The 22,313-nt window shown below is 41.5% G+C and overlaps 1 protein-coding gene across 14 annotated transcripts in view; it reads right to left on the bottom strand.

The window, feature by feature from the left end:
• The window catches only part of EYA1 (EYA transcriptional coactivator and phosphatase 1), a 95,467-nt gene that overhangs the window by 23,399 nt on the left and 49,755 nt on the right, over positions 1-22,313 (bottom strand). The window lies entirely within an intron of this gene.

The following is a 22,313-nucleotide window of genomic DNA, read 5'->3' as shown; positions in this document are numbered from 1 at the left end:
TTTGCAGGCACACCATCCATACACCAGGCCCGCGGATGTCCCCGGCTGACCCTGCGGGGTCCCCAGGTGATCCCCGAGGGACTACAGGGGTCCCCGGGGTTCCGCGGGTGTCCGGGGGGGGATGTCTGGGGGTCCACGCGGGCGTCCGGGGGTCCCCGTGGCTGTCGGCGGGCCTGCGGTACCAATGGTGTGCAACCAAAAAATAAACAATACTATAAAAAATACCCCCGCCCCCTAACACATACACATGACAGTAATGGGCAAAATTACTATTATCCACATATGGAGAAAAATGCATTTGCCCATTAAATATACATTAATCACAATAAATACAATAAATACATTTTGTACTCACCCTTGTCCGGCACCCACTATGAAGGCCATCCTCATCTTCCTCACCGTCCATACACTCGGGTGCTGAAAAATATACACAAGAAGAGAAAGAGCCAAACTAATGTCCCCTAACCCTGTTATTAACCGCTACAGTCATTAAGGGGTTAAGCCACCCTGACCCGATACCCACCCTTCACCCATTTATGTGTACAGTGGCTTCATCATGTATATATATATATATATATATATATATATATATATATATATATATATACATGATTAACCAATATACAAAAATCTCTCCCAATATCAAACAGCACCAAGCAAAATCAATATCTACGAAATGCATTGATTTTTAATGTTATTCAATTGTTTTTGATGCTCTTTTATTGCACCTGTATTTATGTCTGTAAACTATAAATGGACATACATACAGGTATAATAAAAACTTGTTTGCTTGCCTTGTTTTGATGTTTTTTGGAATAGCAATTTGTTGCTTTGTGTAAAAATGTGTTTCTAATCTAAATTTCATTTTTTCAAATGTTTATTTAAAGACTGTTTGCTATAGATTATTTCATTGGCTTATTTTTGGAAGCTAGATTTAGTGTGATGGTTACTTTGACATAGGATTTGAAGTGTGTAATTGATTTGGATTGTAATTGATTGGAGATTGGATTAATTGATGGTAATTTAATTGTGTTGAGATGCTTTGTTTTTCTTTAATGATTGTATTTGTATCTTGTTTGGAATAGTGTATTTGATTTGGAGCATTGGTTGGCATAGTATACATGATGCACAGATTAATTGTATCATGTACACATTGTCAAATTGAGTGTTTTTATTTGCATTTCTTAGATATTGATTTTGCTTGATGCTGTTTGATATTGGGAGAGATTTGTATTTCGGCATGTACAGTATATCCTTAACCATTAATTTGTATATTGGTTAATCATGCATATACATACATGATGAAGCCACTGTACAAATAAATGGGTGAAGGGTGGGTATCAGGTCAGGGTGGCTTAACCCCTTAATGACTGTAGCGGTTAATAACCGCTAAGGTCATTAAGGGGTTAGGGGACATTAGTTTGGCTCTTTTTCTTCTTGTGTATATTTTTCAGCACCCGAGTGTATGGACGGTGAGGAAGAAGAGGATGGCCTTCATCGTGGTTGCCGGACAAGGGTGAGTACAAAATGTATTTATTGTATTTATTGTGATTAATGTATATTTAATGGGCAAATGCATTATTATCCATATGTGGATAATAGTAATTTTGCCCATTACTGTAGTGTGTATGTGTTAGGGGACGGGGGGATGTGTGTTGTATATAGCAATGTTATTGGGGGCAATTGTCCCCAATAAACATGCTATTATGCCTTAACCGCTTCATTGCCTTAGCGGATAGCCGCTAAGGTAATGAAGCTGCTTTAATGTATTTTTATTAAAAGTGTGCGGGAGCAGGGGGTCTCCTGAGCTGAACCGCATTGATTTGTGGCTCAGGGACCCCCTGCTTCCTGAGTTACAGGCCCCGGAAAGGGGCATCGGATGACAGTGTCGCCGCCATCTTTATAGAGGCCACGTCACGTCTTGGACGCTATAAAGATGGCGCCGACACTGGCACCGATGCCCCATACCGGGGCCTGTAACTCGGGAAGCAGGTCGTCCCTGAGCCATTAATCAATGCGGTTCAGCTCAGGGGACCCCCTGCTCCCGCACACTATTATTAAAATGTACTTTAATGCAGCTTCATTACCATAGCGGCTATCCGCTATGGTAATGAATTATTATTTATTGGTATTGTTGTTTTAATACTAGTGTAGATGTGCAGGGGGTCTCCTGAGCTGAACCGCATTGGTTTCAGGTCCGGGGGCCCCCTACTTCAGGAGATATAGGCCCCGTTATGGGGTGCCGATATCCCCTGCACTTGTAAAGCTCCCGAGTCACGTGACCGGGACATTTACATTCTGCACGGGATACCGGCACCCCATAATGGGGCCTATATCTCCTGAAGTTGGGGGCCCCCGGACCTGAAACCAATGCGGTTCAGCTCAGGAGACCCCCTGCTCATGTACACTAGTATTAAAAATCATATTTGAACAGCACGATCGCCTGTAAGAGCCGTGCATTGAGACGCAGCGTCTCCATGCAGTTCTTACAGGCTGCTTTGTTTATAATAGTTATTGTGCTATCTAACTTTAAGCACGATATCAGGGGGGGAAGAAGGTGATCGCGCGATATGGCCCTTTTGGGCAAGGCAGGCCGTAAAAGCGCCAAACAGCCTTAGTGAATAGCGCTTATGGCTTCACCCTTTTTCGGCCGAGCGATGTAACCCATGTCAGCGCTAATTAACGTAGCTTAGTTAATTGGCCCCTTTGAGTGAATCTAGAATGTACCACTTATAAGATTTAGTAGCAACATTACACATTGACACAATGGTATTATGATAATAATACCCATATAGTAGGGATGTAAATTAGTGTGACGTAATTAACCATTGTAGATTGACCCTACTAACTGTCATATGAAAATTAGTTATATTGTAAAGTGCTCACATAATGGTATTTGAGTATTATACCTTAACTGTTGGATATACCTGTAGATTAATATAATATAATTCTCAGCAGATATCAAACCCAATATAACACACTATTTTAGATTGTTCGAAGGAGAGTCACAACATATAAATTGACTAACTCAAATAATGAACTTAATGCCCATTTGATCAATGTTAGTAGACATATTGGTAAAAAGACTCATATAACACTCAATTCTATTTTTTGGTCATGTGCCTATTACACATTAAATGCCCTTATACACATAACTTAACCTTATAATCTGTATAGTAAAGAGCTCTCTGAAGAATAGACTTGTAAAGATGAAAAAAGCAAAGAATCGCTACATTTAAAATGCTCATGCTAGTCAATTACATGGTATTACAACATGTGTAACATGTACAGATATACTGTAGTGCAAGAACATCCAAAATGATGCCCATTAAAGAGCATCAGTCCAACATATTGTATTACATAAAATGCATGACTGACAATGGAAAGCATTGTGCTTTATAGAAGGTAAATCTCCACTGGTCTGTGTATACTGAGTATTTATAATGACAGTTGACAATTGAAGTTGTTTAAACTCACAGCCCTCAAATGCAAGAGACATACATAGGGCCTCTGCAGTAAGCCACTTATCACCAGCTTATCACCAAAAATGCCTACAGCGATTCAGTAAACCCCGATAAGCCTAGGGTGACCAGATTTACAAAAGTAAAAACGGGACACATTAAAAAAAATTTTTATAAAACAAATGATATCACCAACTGCGCCCCTTCTCCTTTATGTCTCTCTACCCCGCTCTGTCCCCCCTTCTCTCACACACACACCTTTCTCTCTCCCTCCCCCCATATCCCTCTCTTCTCGTTCTCCCCACCCAACATTCTCATTCCACCCTTCACTGTCTCTCTCTCCCCATTCTCTCCCCCCTTCCCCCATTCTCTCTCTCCCCCCATTCTCTCTCTCTCTCCCCCCCCATTCTCTCTCTCCCTCCCCTCATTCTCTCATTCTCTCTCTCTCATTCTCTCTCTCTCATTCTCTCTCTCTCCCTCCCCCCCCCCATTCTCTGTCTCTCTCTATCCCCCATTCTTTGTCTGTCTCTCTCTATCCCCCCCATTCTCTCTCTCTCTCCCCCATTCTCTGTCTCTCTCCCCCCCCCATTCTCTGTCTGTCTCTCCCCCATTCTTTATCTCTCACTCCCCCCCCCATTCTCGGTCTCTCTCCCCCATTCTTTGTCTCTCTCCCCCCTCCCCCATTCTCTGTGTCTCTCCTCCATTTCCAGTCTCTATCCCCCCCATTCTCTGTCTCTCTCGCTCACCTCCATTCTGTCTCTCTCCCCCATTCTCTGTGTCTCCCCCCCCCATTCTGTCTCTCTCCCCCCATTCTTTGTGTGTCTCTCTCTCCCCCCCCTCTGTGCCCCTCTTCCCATGCTGTGCCCCTCTCCCCACACTGTCTCTCCCCATGCTGTGCCTGTGCCTCTCTCCATGCTGTGCCTTTGCCTCTCTCCATGCTGTGCCTGTCTCGGTGTCTCTCCCCATGCTGTGTCTCTCCCCATGCTGTGCCTGTGTGTCGCTCTCTCTCTCTGCCTCTCCCCATGCTGTGCCTGTGTTCTCTCTGTGTCTCTCCCCATGCTGTGCCTGTGCCTCTCTCTGTGTCTCTCCCCAATTGTGTGAGTGAGTGTGTGTCTGTGTCCCCCATTCTGGACCATACCTGCATGGGTGGGGGAAGCCATCTTGAGCCCTGGCAGCAGACACCGGAAGTTCTCACTGACACTTCCGGGTCTCACTGCTGTGGCTCTGCAGCTCAGACCCGGCCCCTGCTCTCCTTCATGCATTGTCTGCTCTCTGCTGCCCCCCCCCTGCTCTGATGGTCAAAAGCGGAACAACCACAAACAAACGGAACATTTTACAGCATGCAGGGCAGCCGGGACAGAGAGTAAAAAACCGGTACAGAGGTTAAAAAATCGGGACTGTCATGGTTAAACCGGGACACCTGATCACCCTAGATAAGCCGGCGATAAGAGCAAAAATCGCTCTTATCGCTTTTGCCGGGGGAAAAAAAGGCCAAACGCGCGCGATAAGCCACTTATCGCCAGTTTCTCAAACTCGCTCAATTCTAGTAGCCCGCGATCAGCTTATCAAGGCTGATCACCGCTCTAGAATTGAGATTTCCTCTTCAAATCGTCCCACCACAAAAAGTTGGCAAAAAGGTGGTGAGAAGCTGCCGATAAGAGGCGAGGTGGCACTTAGAAAACAAAATGTATTTTCCTGCATCGGATTGATGCCTGGAGACTTTGGAGTTGATATCCATTAATACCAGCACCGGAGACCCCTGTCATGAATCAGATGCATGAAAAATGCATTTACAGGCAACTTCATTACCAAGGAGTTAGCCACCAGTGCCATGTTTATTGTGGGTAGCAAGGATGAAGGTGGTATTTGGCCCTTGGTGTGTGTTTAGGCATTGCATGGGGGTTGCGGGTGGACATAACCCCTTCATTACTTTAGCCTTTAATACCGCTAAGATAATTAATCGGTTAACCCCTCCCGCTACCCACCCGGTAGACCCAAACACCAATCCTTGGGGCTACTACCCACTTCATCCAACCCTGCATCCCACAATAAACAAAAATACACACACCAGCCCTACTACCCACCTCCTAGGTCACCAATAACCATTAAAGTATATAATAAACACCAATACACAAACCACCCACCCTCTGTGCGCCCACATGAAACCATAATTATTTTTTTTATACACAGGATTAATACCACAGGTCGGCGGGGGTCCCCAGGTGGTCCCCATTGGTGTCTGGGGACCCTCGGGTGGCAAGGCCTGTGGTACTATTCATGTTGTAAAATAAAAATAAAGATGGCCTACATTTCAATAAATACACCCCCCCCCCAACACATAAATTACAGTAATGTGCAAAAAAACTATTATCCAGATATGGACAATAGATCATTTATTAAACAAAACATTAGCAAGCCGGCATAAATAAAGTAAATAAAACCATTCTACTTACCCCTGCCATTATGAAAGGCATCCTTGTCAGCATACTGCAGGACCATGTCCTCCGTTGCCAGAAAGAATACATAAAAAATACAATCTAATGGCCCCTCCCCCTTAATCACCTTAGCGGTTAATAACAGCTACAGTAATTAAGGGGTTAACCCACCCTCCCCTGCTACCCACAAGGGAGGCCTAACCACCCACCCACGGACTCACTATACCCACCCTGTACCCATTGATTGGCATAGTAGTACATCATACCCATATAATATGGGCATGATAAGCTACTATAGCAGTCAATGAAGAAGAGGAAGGAAAAAACGGAGCACTATATCCAGTGCTGAAGATAAAGCAAAAAACCACCAGGATGCGTTCCCATAAAAATAAAGCTAATTTAATGGATCACAAAAAATGAACAAAACACACCAACGCGTTTCGGACTATGAACAGCCCTTTATCAAGGGCTATTCATAGTCCGAAATGCGTTGGTGTGTTTTTATTTGTGATCCATTAAATTAGCTTTATTTTTATGGGAACGCATCCTGGTGTTTTTTTGCTGTATCATCAGCACTGGATATAGTGCTCCATTTTTTCCTTCCTCTTCTTCTCTAATGTTCATCTATAGACGGAGGCACACTCAACCCTGGGTCACTGGATACATTGGACTTGCTGCTTATCATGGACATTCATCCCAAGTGAGTTTATTCCAGTTTGACCCACTTTATTAGGAAATTATTCTGAATTTCATCATTGTCCATTGCCATAGGATGTTAAATCTACTGGTCACCGGCAGGTTGGTCACCGGCAGGTGTATATGAATATATCCTTACTACTGTGCTATGTGGGATCATAATCTACCAGGTCACATCTTGTTGGACAGTCATATAATACACGGGTTGTTTTCTCCAGACATCATTCTATTTTTACTACGGTTTTGTCTTTAGAGCACCATACAACATTTTTCATATAGCAGTCAATGGTCACCCTAATATAAAAGCATAATGTCCAAAATACATAATAATCAAACATATACAACAAGAACCTAAACCCCCAAAATCAAAAATTAAAAGCACTAGCCAACCAATCAATTACCTAAATAAAACCACTAGCCAATCAATTAAAGAAATAAAACAACTAGGCATTCAATAAAATCATTAAAACCACTACGCAATCAATTACATAAATCATACCACTAGCCAAACAATACATTTAATACATAAAAGCAGTAAGCAACACAACAATTAATTAATAAAACCACTAGGCAACACATAAATGAAAACCAGTAGCCAAGAAAATACATAATTTCATAAAAACGGTAACCAATCTGTCCAAAAAAAAAAATACACAAGCCATCAAAATTCAAAACAATGTAATCTAAACAATAAACAGAAATAGAGAATATAACTGTCAATAGAAGAAATGCATTTGGCTAGTGGTATAATTTATGTAATTGAATGCCTAGTGGCTTTAAGGATTTTATTGAATGCCCAGTGGTTTTAATTATTTAATTGATTGGCTAGTGGTTTTATTTAGGTAACTGATTGGTTGGCTAGTGCTTTTAATTTTTTTATTTTGGGGGTTTAGGTTTTTGTTGTATATATTTGATTATTATGTATTTGGGATATTCATGCTTTTGTATTAGGCTACGCTTATAGTGCCTGGCGACGGCGATGTGACGTCGCTCCAAAACAAATCCATTGAATCAGTTGCATGCGCTTATAGTATGTACGATGGCGTGACGTCGCAACCAAAAATCTGGAAGCCAGTGAAATTTGATTTTTTTTTAGAGACAGTCGCCACATGTGACTGTCTCTAAAACAATCACAGAGTGCTGCCCTCCTCCTTGGTGACATCACTGGCATTGTCTCCAGCGATGTCGCTTAAAACTAATGTTTAACTTTCGCCAGTGGCGACGGCGACAGATGATATCATTGGTCGCGTCACCGGCACTATAAACAAGGCCTTAGGGTGACCATCGACTGCTATAGTAGCTTATCATGCCCATATTATATGGGTGTGATGTACTACTATGCCACTCAATGGGTGCAGGGTGGGTATGCCTCCCGGGTGGGTTAACCCCTTAATTACTATATCGGTTATAAACCGCTAAGGTGATTAAGGGGTTGGGGGATTGTATTTTTTATGTATTCTTTCTGGCAATGGAGGACATGGCCCTGTAGTATGCTGACAAGGACACCTTTCATAATGACAGGGGTAAGTAGAACGGTTTTATTTACTTTATTTATGCTGGCTGGCTAATGTTTTGTTTAACATACAGGACACCTACAAGCTCATATTGAACCCCCAAAATAACCACAACATATATATAAGCATATAAGTGTCACAGAGGAGTGCTACTGAGCATGGCAATATATATTTAAAACCAGAGACAGAACATGAAACACAGACAGAGCTCAGTGCACATCCAGTGAAACTTATACACGGTTAAAAGCTCACGCCATTGCATCTCCCACTCTCAGGGGAACTTGTTTGCTTGCAGTTTGATTGTGACAAATCTAATACAGAGTGCTTTTCCTGGTAATGTACAGGTTAAAAAGAGCTTCAATCAGACTTAGAACTATGCAACTAATTTTGGCAGATTTATTATAAATCATTCTTCCTGGTAATGCACAGGTTATTAAGAATTTATATTAGTGTTAGGGACCCTTGAGATGTGGTCTGCCGTGTAGTGGCTCAAGGGCTTACAACACTTTGGCCAAAATGTTAAACTAAAAGACCATTTTATTTAATAGATATCTATACATATATATTTAGGCACTGTACCGTGTATAAGTTTCAGTGGATGTGCACTGAGCTCTGTCTGTGTTTCATGTTCTGTCTCTGGTTTTAAATAATGTTTTGTTTAATAATGGGCAAATTATCTTTTATCCATATCTGGATAATAGTTAGTTTGCACATTACTGTGAGCAGTCACGTGACCGGGACATTTACATGCATAGGAGATACCGGCACCCCATAACGGGGCCTGTATCTTTGGAAGCTGGTGGTCCCCGGACCTGAAAACAACGTGGTTCTGCTCCGGTGACCTCCTGCTCATCTACACTAGTAATAAAATGTAAATGTTTTTTTTTTTATTTTGTCAGAGATTTGCGTAGGGAGAGACGTCTCTCTCTCTCTGCAGCAGAATCAACTCTCTGGGTGAGCCCTTTTCAGAGGGCCGATCATCTCGTCGCCAGCTACTCGCCATGTTTGCAAATGTTGCTATCACTGGTATTCGGGGCTTTCTGCATACTGTGATAGCAACGCTGTAAAAAATGGAGATTTAAAAATCGTGGTGATTTTTTCTATCGGACGTTACTGCACGAGGCCCATATATGGAGCTGGTATTTGATTAAGAAAAATCAGTTATGTCAAAGTTTTATTTTGTCCGCAGCAGGATATCCCAGTACATGGCTCATGACACAATCTTAAGTTGAAAAATAACTAATTTTACAAAACAATCTAAAGAGCAAAACAAAATTTGAAATGTATTTTTGCTTTGGATCTCAAGATGTTTTTTTTTGTGTGATTTACAATCTCTAACACTGCATAACAAAATTCTCATAAGAAAACCAGAAACAGATAATATCTAAGTAAGAGTCACCTCAACTAGGCGCCGGACAGAACACGTGAGATACATTGCAAGCTATAGTACATAAACTGGCTTACTCAAGTCTACACAAATAGCTTCAGTTATGAAAACATTTAAATTAACACTATTTACAATTCCATCACATAGAAAAAGTAACAGTTGTACTAAGAGAAAATACAAGTAAACCCATTCAGATTTAAGAAGGGAAGGAAGGTGAAACACAGGCCAGTTAATTACAGCACATATTCCCGCAAAATAATAACACAGAAATTACTATATAAAATACTGCGTGTCACATTTTAGTTCAAAAGTACAAACATCTTAAATTCCTTTGTGTGTGTGTGAGATCTAATAAGTGACAGACCGTTTCATTTAATCCTTTCTTATATATGAGTCTTATTTCATATACTCATTCTCTTTATTATCTGTGTGCTCATCATCATAGTCATTGGATTTACAAGTAGCACCAGTTAAAAAATCCCCCCATGCTTCAATTCTTTACAACAAACTAGTTCCTCAGGAAGAACAATTCACCAATTAATAGCTAATTCTATTTTTTTTATAGTAGTGCAGAACACTTTAAGTTAATTACACACTGATCACTGCAAACTTAGATTTCAACCTATATTGCTATTTGGAACGCCACAGCTTCAGTGGACAGCCAGTGTTTAAAAAACAAACAAAAAAAAAACCCAGTAAAGCATGGGATGGTTGAAATGCAATTTTAACAGCTTAATTAGACTGTGTAGTGCCTAATTGTTATGTCAACACATCTTCTTTGCCAAGCTTATTTGATCTTATCTCATCACTTAACCCTCTTATCAGAGGGCCATGCATTGAAATGCTTTGCTGGTGTTTTCAGTGCATTCAGAAGTGTTTTTTTTTCTTCTTTTTTTAAAGTTCACAGAGATTGTAATACGTGTACTTTCAAATTTAAACCATAAATCTTATTATAACCATTTTCAGCCTTTTCTGTGATGGGGTATGTAACCTTGAAGGCATAACCAAATAAAAAATCCAGTTCAACAGAAAACCTATTAAAGATGAATGATCAAATCATATATAACCTCATGTCACTTTAGATATCTACAAAGGCACATTACAGCTTATTTCTGGAGTACAAAGTGACTATGCAACTTTGTGTTTATAATATGTATAAAAAAATGAATTTGCAATGTATTTAATTGCTATTCACATAGATCAGTATAGATCCCGAAATAGAATGATCTCCTCAAGCTTTATTTGATAAAACTCCAGTAAAACGACATTCAGGGCACAGTGTAAGTCTATAGCCAGTCTAACATACTCTGAAACCTAATCTATCTTTAAGCCAAGTAAATGTACATGAGCATTAGGACTACTACTCCTACAACCAATTGCAAGATTTATCATAATTACAGAATTGTTAAACATCTCTCGGGCAACACACCAAAAGATCCAAAACAAACCAAGCTAACTTTCAGGAGTGTACAGTTTAGCAGCTCATCAAATAGCAGAGCAAACAAATATAGTTTTTTTTACACGTTTTGAAGCATGGCTCATACGTTTTAAATAGTATCCATTCCCACATGCTGTGGGCATTAACTCCTGCACTGCATTATCCACATAGTCAGCATTCATCAGTAGTAAGAACTGAAAAATATTGAGCATGCCTGATTTTTGAACTTTGTATATCTTAATAGAGTAAACAAATAATATATTTTGGCAAATGTATGCTTAAAATTAAGACCCTGTGGAATGAGAAAATGCTTGGAAGGTGTTTACAAAATACTTTAACAATATATATGTATATGAACTCAGAATGTACATTTGAACACAGAATGATAAGACTCTTTGACACCGAAACAAGAGGACTTAATGCGGATATAGTGTTTCTCACACACTATCACAATTGTTTGTAATTATCCTGCCTGCCAATGTTCTTATCCACAACTTTCCCCCACCACCCCCTTTCCCTTCCATGCTGTTACTTGTCACCATTTTTACCCTGCTAATTTCTTCAAACATCTCTTTGTCACCCCACCTTATCTAAATCTCTGTTTTTTCTGCTTTCCAACCCTCTGTTTTAGCCATAGATTCCTTTGCAAACCAGTATTGTGACCTGAGGAAGAGAGGAGAACCCTCGAAAGCTTGTCCTATGACATAAATTGTTACTCCAAATAAAAAAGGTATCACCTAATACTGAAGAGCTCATTTATTCTACATACATAGAGGCATACCCCGCATTAACGTACGTAATGGGACCGGAGCATGTATGTAAAGTGAAAATGTACTTAAAGTGAAGCACTAGCTTTTTTCCACATTACGATGCATGTACTGTACTGCAATCGTCATATACGTGCATAACTGATGTAAATAACGCATTTGTAACCAAAATTAATGCAGTAGGCTTTATTGAAAGAAAATCTTAAATGTCAGCTGATTTTTCTTACTATGTGCTATGTACTGTAGATTTACTGTACATTTCCTTGTTTTTACAATTCCTGCATGGTGTATTACATAAAGTATATAATAATATTTATTATTATTATTATTATTATACTACACCATGCAGGAATTGAATCCCTGATACTTCATATGCTAGTGCAATTCTCTAACTGCTACACCACAGGGTGGTGTGATGAATCTGACCCTTTAAACAAATATAACATACCGTATACTGCACAATGCAGTCCATAACTCAATTAGAATATACATTCCAAAAATCCATAGGGTTGTTTAAAAAGGCTAACCTTCCATCCATCGATACTGTGGTGTAGTGCTTAGAGCAGTGGACTGCTATATGAAACGATCAAGGGTTAAATCCTGCATGGTGTGGTATACTATATGTAGCCAGGTCACCCTTTGCACCCTGCGACCTCCCAGGGAGCCTCCGTGGCCAGGACCGATGTCGGGTACTGCCGGAGGCCAGCGGCAGACCCGACGGCCATTCCGGAGGGTGGGGGCCGAGGAGGGAGCAGCGCCTCTTCTCCGCGAGCGGGCCGGTTGCCGGGGACGCGATCGGGCTGTCGCTAAGGCCACGGTCACGTCTCTAAGGTCCCGGCGGCCGGCAAAGAGGGCGCCGCCATTACCCAGCCACTCGCGCATGCGCAGTGATCGCGCATGCGCAAGGGAGCCCCGCGAGTCAGGTAGGCATCGCGCTAGTGTAGGAACAGGCCAGGAGAGTCGCGCGAGAGTAGGGATAGAGAGGGAGATGTTGTGGCGGCCATTAGGGGTTAGTGCAGGCACAGGGAAGGTGCGCACGCGGCCCCAATGTAAGTACAGCCTCCACGGGACTACAAATCCCATGAGGCTTAGGGCCAAGCACACCAGGTGCTACAGTGTGGCCAATGAGGGCCAATTGTCTGAGAGGCAAGTGGATACATTTTCGCGGGCTTGCAGCTGCGTGGGCAGTGAGAGACCGGAGCAGCCCAGGGAAGGAGGTAGGGTACAGGAGTCAGGGACTCCCTGTACTAGGCCAGCACCCCCAGGGCCCGAGATAGCTCAGCTCCTCAGTAAAGTGAGTGTTGCCAGGGACAGCCCTCAGGTTAGGGACCCTGCCACTTACATTAGTGGGAGCTGGGATTAGTTTAGTGATCAGTTGAGTGAGTTGGAGTCAGGCAGCTGTGAGGGAAGGAAGGGTACGGGGAGCGAGTGCAGCTCCTGCCCCACATTGGTACCCACACCCCAGGTAGGCCCCAACTCCCCACTATCTTAGTGGGTAAGTGCTTAGGGAGGCCCAAGATAGGGACGCTGCCCTTAGTGTAGAGTGCTGCCTTGTCAGAGTCACGACTGTTAGTGCTGAGAGGTCTGACAGGCAGGCACCTTGTTGCGCAGCACGTTGGCTGCCAGCATCCAGTGAGCTACAGCTTGCTGCTGTAGGCGCCGGGACTTGTTAGGTCTTAGTAATTACAGTCAAGGCTGGGAAGAGTTAGGGGAGTGGGGCAGGTTATTAACCCCTGTTAGGCCCCTAGGAGTTTTCCCCAAAGCCACTTTGGGTTGCAGTACTACAGGGACAGGCCCTAGGTTAGGGTTCCTGTCACGTTAGAGCCAAGTGTTAGTTAGGGACTCAGCGGACGCTGCGGTTCCTGTGAAGCTGTTCGGACCCACGTTGGGGTCCGCAGAGACTATTCCAGAGGGAGACCGCCCTGGCGGTCCGCGTACAAAGGAGTTCGGTTGGAGGATCAGACGGATTCATCACACGTCTGACCCTTTGTGAAGCCAGTTGCTGATCCGAGTACCGGAGTGCTCGGCAGGTACCATACAGTTATAAGTGCACCAACGGGCCCTTAGTGTAACTGTGACTGCGCAGTCACCCACGTTCTCTCCAAGAGTGCGGGACATTGGGTGGGATTCTCGGGACACTGGGTGGGATCACCTGGTGTTGGGGAAGCGTCCTGCGCGACGCAGTAGGTGTCTCCTCTAGAGAGGGACACAGGTTATATTATGGTATTGCAGTGATATGTTGTTTGCATGTTAGTAAAGTCCTTAGTTATTATACCTCACCGTGTATGTTATTATTGATTGTCCTGCGAGGAACCATTCCCCCTCTGGTGGGAGCCATCGCAGGTGGAGGCGCTGAATTGAGTAAGTGGTTACCCCTAGTATAATTGCCCCAGGTTCCCCGTGGCGGAAGCTCAGCCTTCCTGCGAGCCAACAGGTAATGCACCACACCTATGGTAACACCGTATGTTCCTTGCACCCACATCAGATCTGCGATTGGGGGGGGGGAATACCCGTTACATATATAAATGTAAAATGACTGAAATTTGAATGAGAAGAATGCCGCAGACCCGGAGATTGACTGGCTAAACCTGTAGGTGGTACGTATTTCCACAGGGGTATGGTGCAAGTGGAAATATGTACTTACTTAAAGTGAGTGTCCTTAAAACGGGGTATGCCTGTATACATACACATATATAATTATATATTTGCTCAATGCATATATTGTGCCAGCATTACATTGAAATACTTTACATATGTGTTACTTTATATAATTGGTAGCTTGTTTATCTTAATACAAGACAGACTGAAGCAACAGTACCATCTCGACTTAAATCAAGATGAAGCTAATCATTCTCCCCCAAACAACATGGAATCACCAGCTGATTAAAATCAGAGGCAATAGAAAATTTATCATTACAAACTGTCTGACGTTTGTCTCATGGTTTTGTGGTTTTCACTGCTGTAAATAGTTTTTCAGTTGGTGAATATAAAAAAAATCCATTAGCTATTAAAACAGGTATGCAAACCATTAACAAGATGTCCTGTTGACATATTTATTATATTGTTCAAAACTGTGGAAATATAATACCATCTGCAGAAAGCTTAGCAGGGAAATTGAAAAAAAAATGAACTGTGAAAAAGCAATATCTAAAGTATTGTGCAACAATATCATGTTAACTCAGTAAAAATGCTCTCAGTAAAATAAATGTTAGTTAATAAATATAAAAAATAATGGTGTGCTGGTACATACATCCATACATATATGTACAGTATATACCAACATACATTATTTCTTATATGTACTAACTGATATTTATTTTACTGAGAGTAATATATATATATATATATATATATATATATATATATATATATATATATATATATATATATATATATATTTTTTTTTTTTTAAATATATATATATATATATATAAAAATATATATATATTTTTTTAAATATATATATATATATATAAAAGAAAGTTATCAGCACTAACAATTCTATATACCAATAAAGATTAAAAATAGATTGACTCATTTCTAATTGCTGTAGGATAAGAGACCTAGTGCACTAAATAATAAAAAGTGCTCCAATAGAATTATGATCCCTCACTAAATGCATTCAATGATTACCTTGTGGGGTGTGCTACTAACTTATTAGCGAAATGCAACCCAAACCACAAACACGAACCTGATTCTGAGAGTACCCCTATAGCCCCACTGTCTCCCAACACTGCTCACAATTTTCAATTTGTCCCAAGACAATTTGTATCCGAAGAGGAGATTACACAAGCGCTCCTCAAATTAAAACTAAGCAGCCAATGTGGACCTGACTTACTGCAATTGAAGTTCCAGGACTTGGTGCCCCAGCCATTGCTAAACAAATTGCTTCCATTGTCAACTCTATTCTGTCTGAAGGCCGTAACCCTAAGACCTGGTAAACTGCCAGAGTTGTCCCAATCTTCAAAAGTGGAGACAAAAACACTGTCTTAAACTACAGGCCAATCTCTCTACTCCCAATACTAGCCCAAGTCATGGAAAAAGGTGTTCACTCCCAATTAAGCGATTACTAAACCAAGACCAATTGCAATCTGGCTTTCGCCCCAAACACTCCACGGTAACTACCATGCTAAAAGTTTGCAATGAAATCCGGTATGGAATGGAACTGGGACAACTCACTGGTGCAATATTCCTAGATTTTGCAAAGGCTTTTGATACTGTACTGTTGATCATGTTATCTTGCTTAACAAACTCCAGTGCTCTGGATTAGGGAAGCATGCTTTAAACTGGTTTCATTCCAACCTATCAGGTAGATCCCAACATGTGTCTATCTCAGGCTCTAACTCCAACCCCTTGAATATCACCTGTGGTGTCCCGCAAGGCTCTGTTCTGGGGCTCTTACTCTTCTCAGTGTTCATCAATGATCTTCCTACAGCGTGTAAGGGAGCTTCTAATACACATGTATGCAGATGCACACAGTCCTAGCCTTTCCGACCTTGAACCCATACTTCAATCTGACGTTTTGAGAACTGAAAATTGGATTTCCCCAAAACAAACTGTTTTTAAACACTGACAAGACTGTAACAATGATATTTGGGACCAGTGCTAAATTTTTAAAGCTTCCAATGACTGAGCTCAAGATATGAACAAATGCTAATACCACCCTAATGCCTGTTACTAGATTTAAATATTTGGGAATATGGTTTGACTCCCATTTAACATTTGGGATGCACATTGATACCCTGACATCCAAAACCTATGCCAAACTAGGTGTATTTTACAGGAACAAATCCTCCCTAAGTCTGCTGGTCAGAAAGCGTATCGCACAGTAGATGCTAATGCCAATTATCGACTATGGGGACATAGTATACGGCTCGGCACCCAAACCCACCTTAGCAAACTTGATACCCTCTACAATTCAATATGCCGTTTTGTTCTCCAATGCAACTACAACACACATCACTGCGAAATACTCAAAGAACTAGATTGGTCATCACTTGAGTCTTGGCGCTAAGTTCATCTTTTCTTTATTGCCTTCAAATACTTTCTGGGCAAACTGACTGTCAATCTGAACAAGCTCCTCACCCCTACCACATGCAGCACTTATCATCGGAGATCTGACTCCAAAAGACTGTTCATGGTCCCAAGGTTCAGCAAAGTATCTGGCAGCTCCTCATTCTCTTACTGTGCACCCCAAAACTGGAACAATCTACCAGAGACTCTCACAGCCACCACCAGTCTAAGTTCTTTCAAAACTAAAGCTCACATTTTAATCTGGTCTGTAACTGTTACATACGCCTATAATATATATTATCTCTAACTGTTTATGCAATGTCTTTACTCTGTGGCTACAGTGTGGTGCTGAGGCATACCTGTTGGTTCCAGGAGAGCTGAGTGGATCTCCGATGTAATGGAGATCAGGACAGGCTTTTGATGTCATCTGTAGTTCTTTCCTTTGGTGTTCAGCGCCTCCAGCTTCAAGAGGCTCTGATAATATCAGAGATAGTCCTCTCTGAAGTACAACTCCCGTACACCACATGCACTGATTCAAGCCAGGCTTGTGTATAATTAACAAAGGGGCTTTATTCTCTGCAGTCACTGCATGATGGTATTTACAGCGGTGCAAGGGTTCAGAGGGTTCCAACCTCAAGATGGTGCTTGAACCAGATAGTATAGGATCATCTTCCTTGGTCAGATGTTACCTCAGTCACAAGGCGGATTGTGGGCCCACTCATCCCGCTATAGGAGAGACTCATAGCCCTCTGCTTCCTCTCCTCCAGAGCAGAAGCAGGACTGACTCTAAATTTGTACTTCCTCTAATTAGAATAGAAGGGGTGGACTCGTGGTCTATACCTATCCCTGATAGGCTTACACAAGCCATGAGTCACCACCTTACTCCTATCCATCATAGTGGAGCATGGGTGGGATGACAAACCCAGAAGATTAACCCCTTACAGCCTGCAGGACTTACACAACAAGGCGGGGAAAGAAAGGCAGAATAACATACCCTGTTACAAATGTATACCCTGTTCACTTATGTAACTATGTATTTGTAACCATGTATTATTTGTCATCGTAACTCTATGCCCAGGACATACTTGAAACCGAGAGGTAACTTTCAATATATTACTTCCTGGTAAAACATTTTATAAATAAAATACAGTATAAGAGATCAAATATATTTTCCAAATGGAAAAATACTAACTCGAGTGAAATACTAATATATGGTGTAAAAATATGGTAAAGTTAAGTGTATATATTGATACCAGCTGAAAACTGATGTATGGAGAGCATGAGTCCAACAACAGGAAAAGTAATGTCCCAGAAAATGGAGTTTGCAGGTGGAAAATTTCAGCACTGGAGATATATAGATATATATCAGATTGTTTAAAGGATAAACTGTATCACATCCAAATCAACAGAATACATCTATAACAACAGAAGAAAAAGCAGCGCATTCTCCATCGTGTAAAAAATGTTCCAAAAATGATTTCATATGCTACGCACAGATAAAACGCATTTACAAAAATAAAAATATTTAAACCATGTAGAGAATAATCTCTGTGTATTGTAGCTGCAGGCACAGAATGAAGTACAGATGCAGCATTATGATCAGTCCCACATGCCTCATATAATCCGCTATGGGCACGGTTTTAATTCGCAAAATCCCAGTGGCCAGACTAATGGTCGATCCGATTAACACAGCGGGGCTGCCTGCTTCTTAATGGGACTCGCACTGTGTGAATCCTACCGGGCTGCACCTGTCTGCAAGAGATGCGCAATAAGAGTGAGACTGAATCAGTCACTCTCCCTGCACGCCTCTAACAGGTGATCGCACAGCTTTTATTTTAATAACACAGTATTGACGCAGGGGGACTCCGGAGCAGAACCGCATTCATTTTAGTTCCGGGGACCCCCTGCTTCCAGAGTTACAGGCCCTGGTATGGGGTGCCAGTATCTCCCTGCATCATTTAAATGTCCCCGTCACGTGCAGCCCGGTAGGATTCACACAGTGTGAGTCCCATTCAGATTCAGGGATCCCCTCTGTGTTAATCCCGATGGGCCATTACCGCCTGCTATGCTCTGCGCCGCAGACAGTCAATGATTTGCACACTATACACCAGCACATGCTCTGCGGCAGCTGATACATACAAGATGCACAACTGTATGCTCACAAAATGCTTTTGGGGAAGAGGCCTCTCTCAAACTTCACCACTTATAGCAGGGGTTCTGGGTTGAAAGACCATATACTTGCATGGGGAGTCCTCCGATTAAAAACGTTGTATAGTGTCTGTTTGTATGAGTTCCTGCTCCCCCACGTGCTGAGGCTCCAGCGGATACTGCCTTCATCTGCTGCGCTTCACGTGACCCCGACACATAGCATAGTTTTGGACCCAAAACCCCTGCTATAGCTGGTGAAGTATGAGAGGCCTCTTGTCCGAAGCATTTTGTGAGCAATTTGTGAACACACGTTGTCATGGAACAGGATTGTCTATTTCTGTTTCCACCTGTTTCCTCCTCCCCCTTTTGCAGCTCTGCCTGCTCGCCCTCTATTTGGATGTAAGCTTTCCCTGCAGCTATCACTCCTAGTGCAGGTGGGAATGGATACATTTAGATACTTCCCAATTCTCCAGCCTGCTAGAAGTTGGTTGCCATGACAACCCCTTTAATTCCCCTGGCTAAATGGACTTTTCCATACTCCCCTGTCTGTATTCACAGGTAGCTTAGCCCTGTCCCTATTCCTGTGTGACAAACATTACACACGTCCTTTGTTATCCAGCTACTGAGTGAGTACTACCATTCTTACCTACTCCCCATGCAAAGCAATCCGTTTGACCGTCCCTTGATACAGAAGCACTTCACATAGAGAAGCCCTCTCTACCCACACAACACCCACAAGGACCTTTCCATTTCTGTAACTCCCTCAATAAAGTTAAGAAAAGACAAAAGGACTTGTTGTGCTTTCAAAAGGGGGATGAGTTCAGCTATCTGGCCATACTTATATCTACAGTAGCATTCAGGCATACCCCGGTTTAAGGACACTCACTTTAAGTACACTCGCGAGTAAGTACATATCGCCCAATAGGCAAACAGCAGCTCACGCATGCGCCTGTCAGCACATTCTCAACAGCAATACCAGCTCCCTACCTGTACCGAAGCTGTGCGCAAGCGGGGAGACTATAGAGCCTGTTACAAATGTGTTATTTATATCAGTTATGCATGTATATGACGATTGCAGTACAGTACACGCATCAATACGTGGGGAAAAGGTTGTGCTTCACTTTAAGTACATTTTCGCTTTACATACATGCTCTGGAACCATTGCGTACGTTAATGCGGGGTATGCCTGTATAACCCTGTGGCTACAGAATACACATCATTCAGTGCCTGCAGCTACAACCCACGGACATTATTCTCTAGATACGTTTTAAAGATTTTTATTCTTATGTTTCATCTGTGCGCAGCATATTAAATCATTTTTGTAACATTTTTATACGATGGAGCATACGCTTCTTTTTCTTCTGTTTCTTTTATTGATATATAAACAAATATAATTTGTATTTTTTTTACTGATACCAATGAAGTAAAATCCTCTATAACTGTCGCGCCCCCCAGTTTGCGCAATGCTGCCTTAGATTGTTTAATATCATCGTCAACATGCCTCTTAATTTTAGCACTATCATGAGCTAGAATAAAATATCCTATTCACACTATGTTTAACAGCAGAGCTATAGAAAGATTCAAACAATTACATAATTGGCTGTGTAACCACAAAGTGTCACATAAAGTGTCTGTGGAGTTAATACTGGAGTAAGAATTGGAGTTGAATACTACAAGAAGATCTGGACTCTGCACTTCAAAAACAACTACAACCTTGTAACTGTGAGACTTGACTTTCTAAATGCTCTGATAATGTGTACTCTTCCTATCCTCCAATACCTGGTGTAGTCTTCCCTCCTGCTTCTCACTATGCCCTCCTATTGCTTTTGCTGTTTAATGTCTCCTCACTCCTTTGTAAACGTTTCTGTTATCTCCAACTTCCCCACTCCCCTCCTATCCACATTTCTTCATCTCTCCTCCCCTCCTTCTACTGTATGTCTGTGCCCATACACAGCACAATTATTTACACACCTCTTTCCCAACAACTTCCATACCCCTCAATAAAAAGTACCACCACAAATACTCTATTCATACCCTCTTTCTACTCCTTCGTGCTGCTGGGGATATCTCATCCTGAACCCAGACATAAATACACCTGCTCTCACCCACGCCTCCTTCCTATCTCCTCCCATGCAAATGGTGTTAACCTTCTGATTTAATCCTGACCAACCTTAGAATTTGTCCCACAAATCAAGCATCCCAATAGCCTGCACTCATGGCTATTGTCCCACACCCACAGTCACTCCACCCACTCATTCTGACCAAGCACTGCCATCTACAGCACTTAATCCCTAACATGCTGTCTGTAAATTTCCCATCAAACCTCTTAGATTGTAAACTCTTCAGGACAGGGATTTCCTTTCCTATTGTCTGATTTTGCTGTGCTTAATGTATTATTCTATTTCCCTGTACTGTATTCTTTGTGAAGCGCTGAGTACACTTTTGGCGCTATATAAATAAAGACATACAATACAATACATCTTAACATGTTTCCTATATTCTGGCACAGTGTATACCAAGTTTATTTCCAAAATGATGTGTTTCAACCAACATGACAGGGAATAATGTGTTATATTAATAAATATGAAAATGTTTTAAGGGCTGTTAAATTCAAGCCAACATTTTCAGTAAAGAAGTTTGCTTTTTAGGTGTAAAATTGGCAAGTGAATTGGGTGCTTTCTTTTAAATGCAATAATTGAAATAGCCTATAAACAGCAATTTAAAAGAAATTATTGAATCAAAATACACTTATTAATGAAAACAGCAATTATGTGAGAAGAGCAAAGCTGCGAGTCTAGCCTTTTGTGTTTTGTAGCCAAATAAGAAAAACTAATATGGCATAAAAATAGTTTCAAATAATTTCAGTGTAGAATAAAAAAAAAAAGAAACACTTTGCTGAGGTATGGAAGAAAAAATAAAGTGCATTTAAATAATTTTATTGCAATATAAGTTGCCAATTCATCTGTGAGTAGTTTCTTTACAGATGAAAAGAAATCAAAATATGGGACAGATGTTGAAGAAACCACAGTTAAGGTCTGTCACATACTGGCATTTTTTTTTCCAAATGATTTTGGCTCATCCATTAAATAAGGTGCATTTTGCTTGATTTTGAAAAAGGAAACATCAGGAAATATTTAAAGGCCAATTGCTGCCAATTAACTTTGATCAGGAGAAGTTGTATTTGAATCTTTCAGATTCCTTCTTCTGTCTGAAATAACATACATTTCCAAAATCCAGCAAAACAGCAACTTGATGATTAATGCCTGTTGGCAGCCCTACCACAAGCTTGCTTAACGGTTGGGTTTTAAATAAACAGCTGTCTATATACTGATGAAACTGAAATGTGGCTTGTTTCAAGTCTTATAGTGAAAATATGGAAGAAAGTGGCTTTCTTAATAAAGTGCGCTTGCTGGGTTAATATGCCAATCATAAATAGTAAATACTGACTTAATGA

The sequence above is a fragment of the Ascaphus truei genome, chromosome 2 (genome assembly GCF_040206685.1).
Source record: "Ascaphus truei isolate aAscTru1 chromosome 2, aAscTru1.hap1, whole genome shotgun sequence".
Classification (NCBI taxonomy): Eukaryota; Metazoa; Chordata; class Amphibia; order Anura; family Ascaphidae; genus Ascaphus; species Ascaphus truei.
This window is presented reverse-complemented; position numbering and strand designations above follow the sequence as displayed.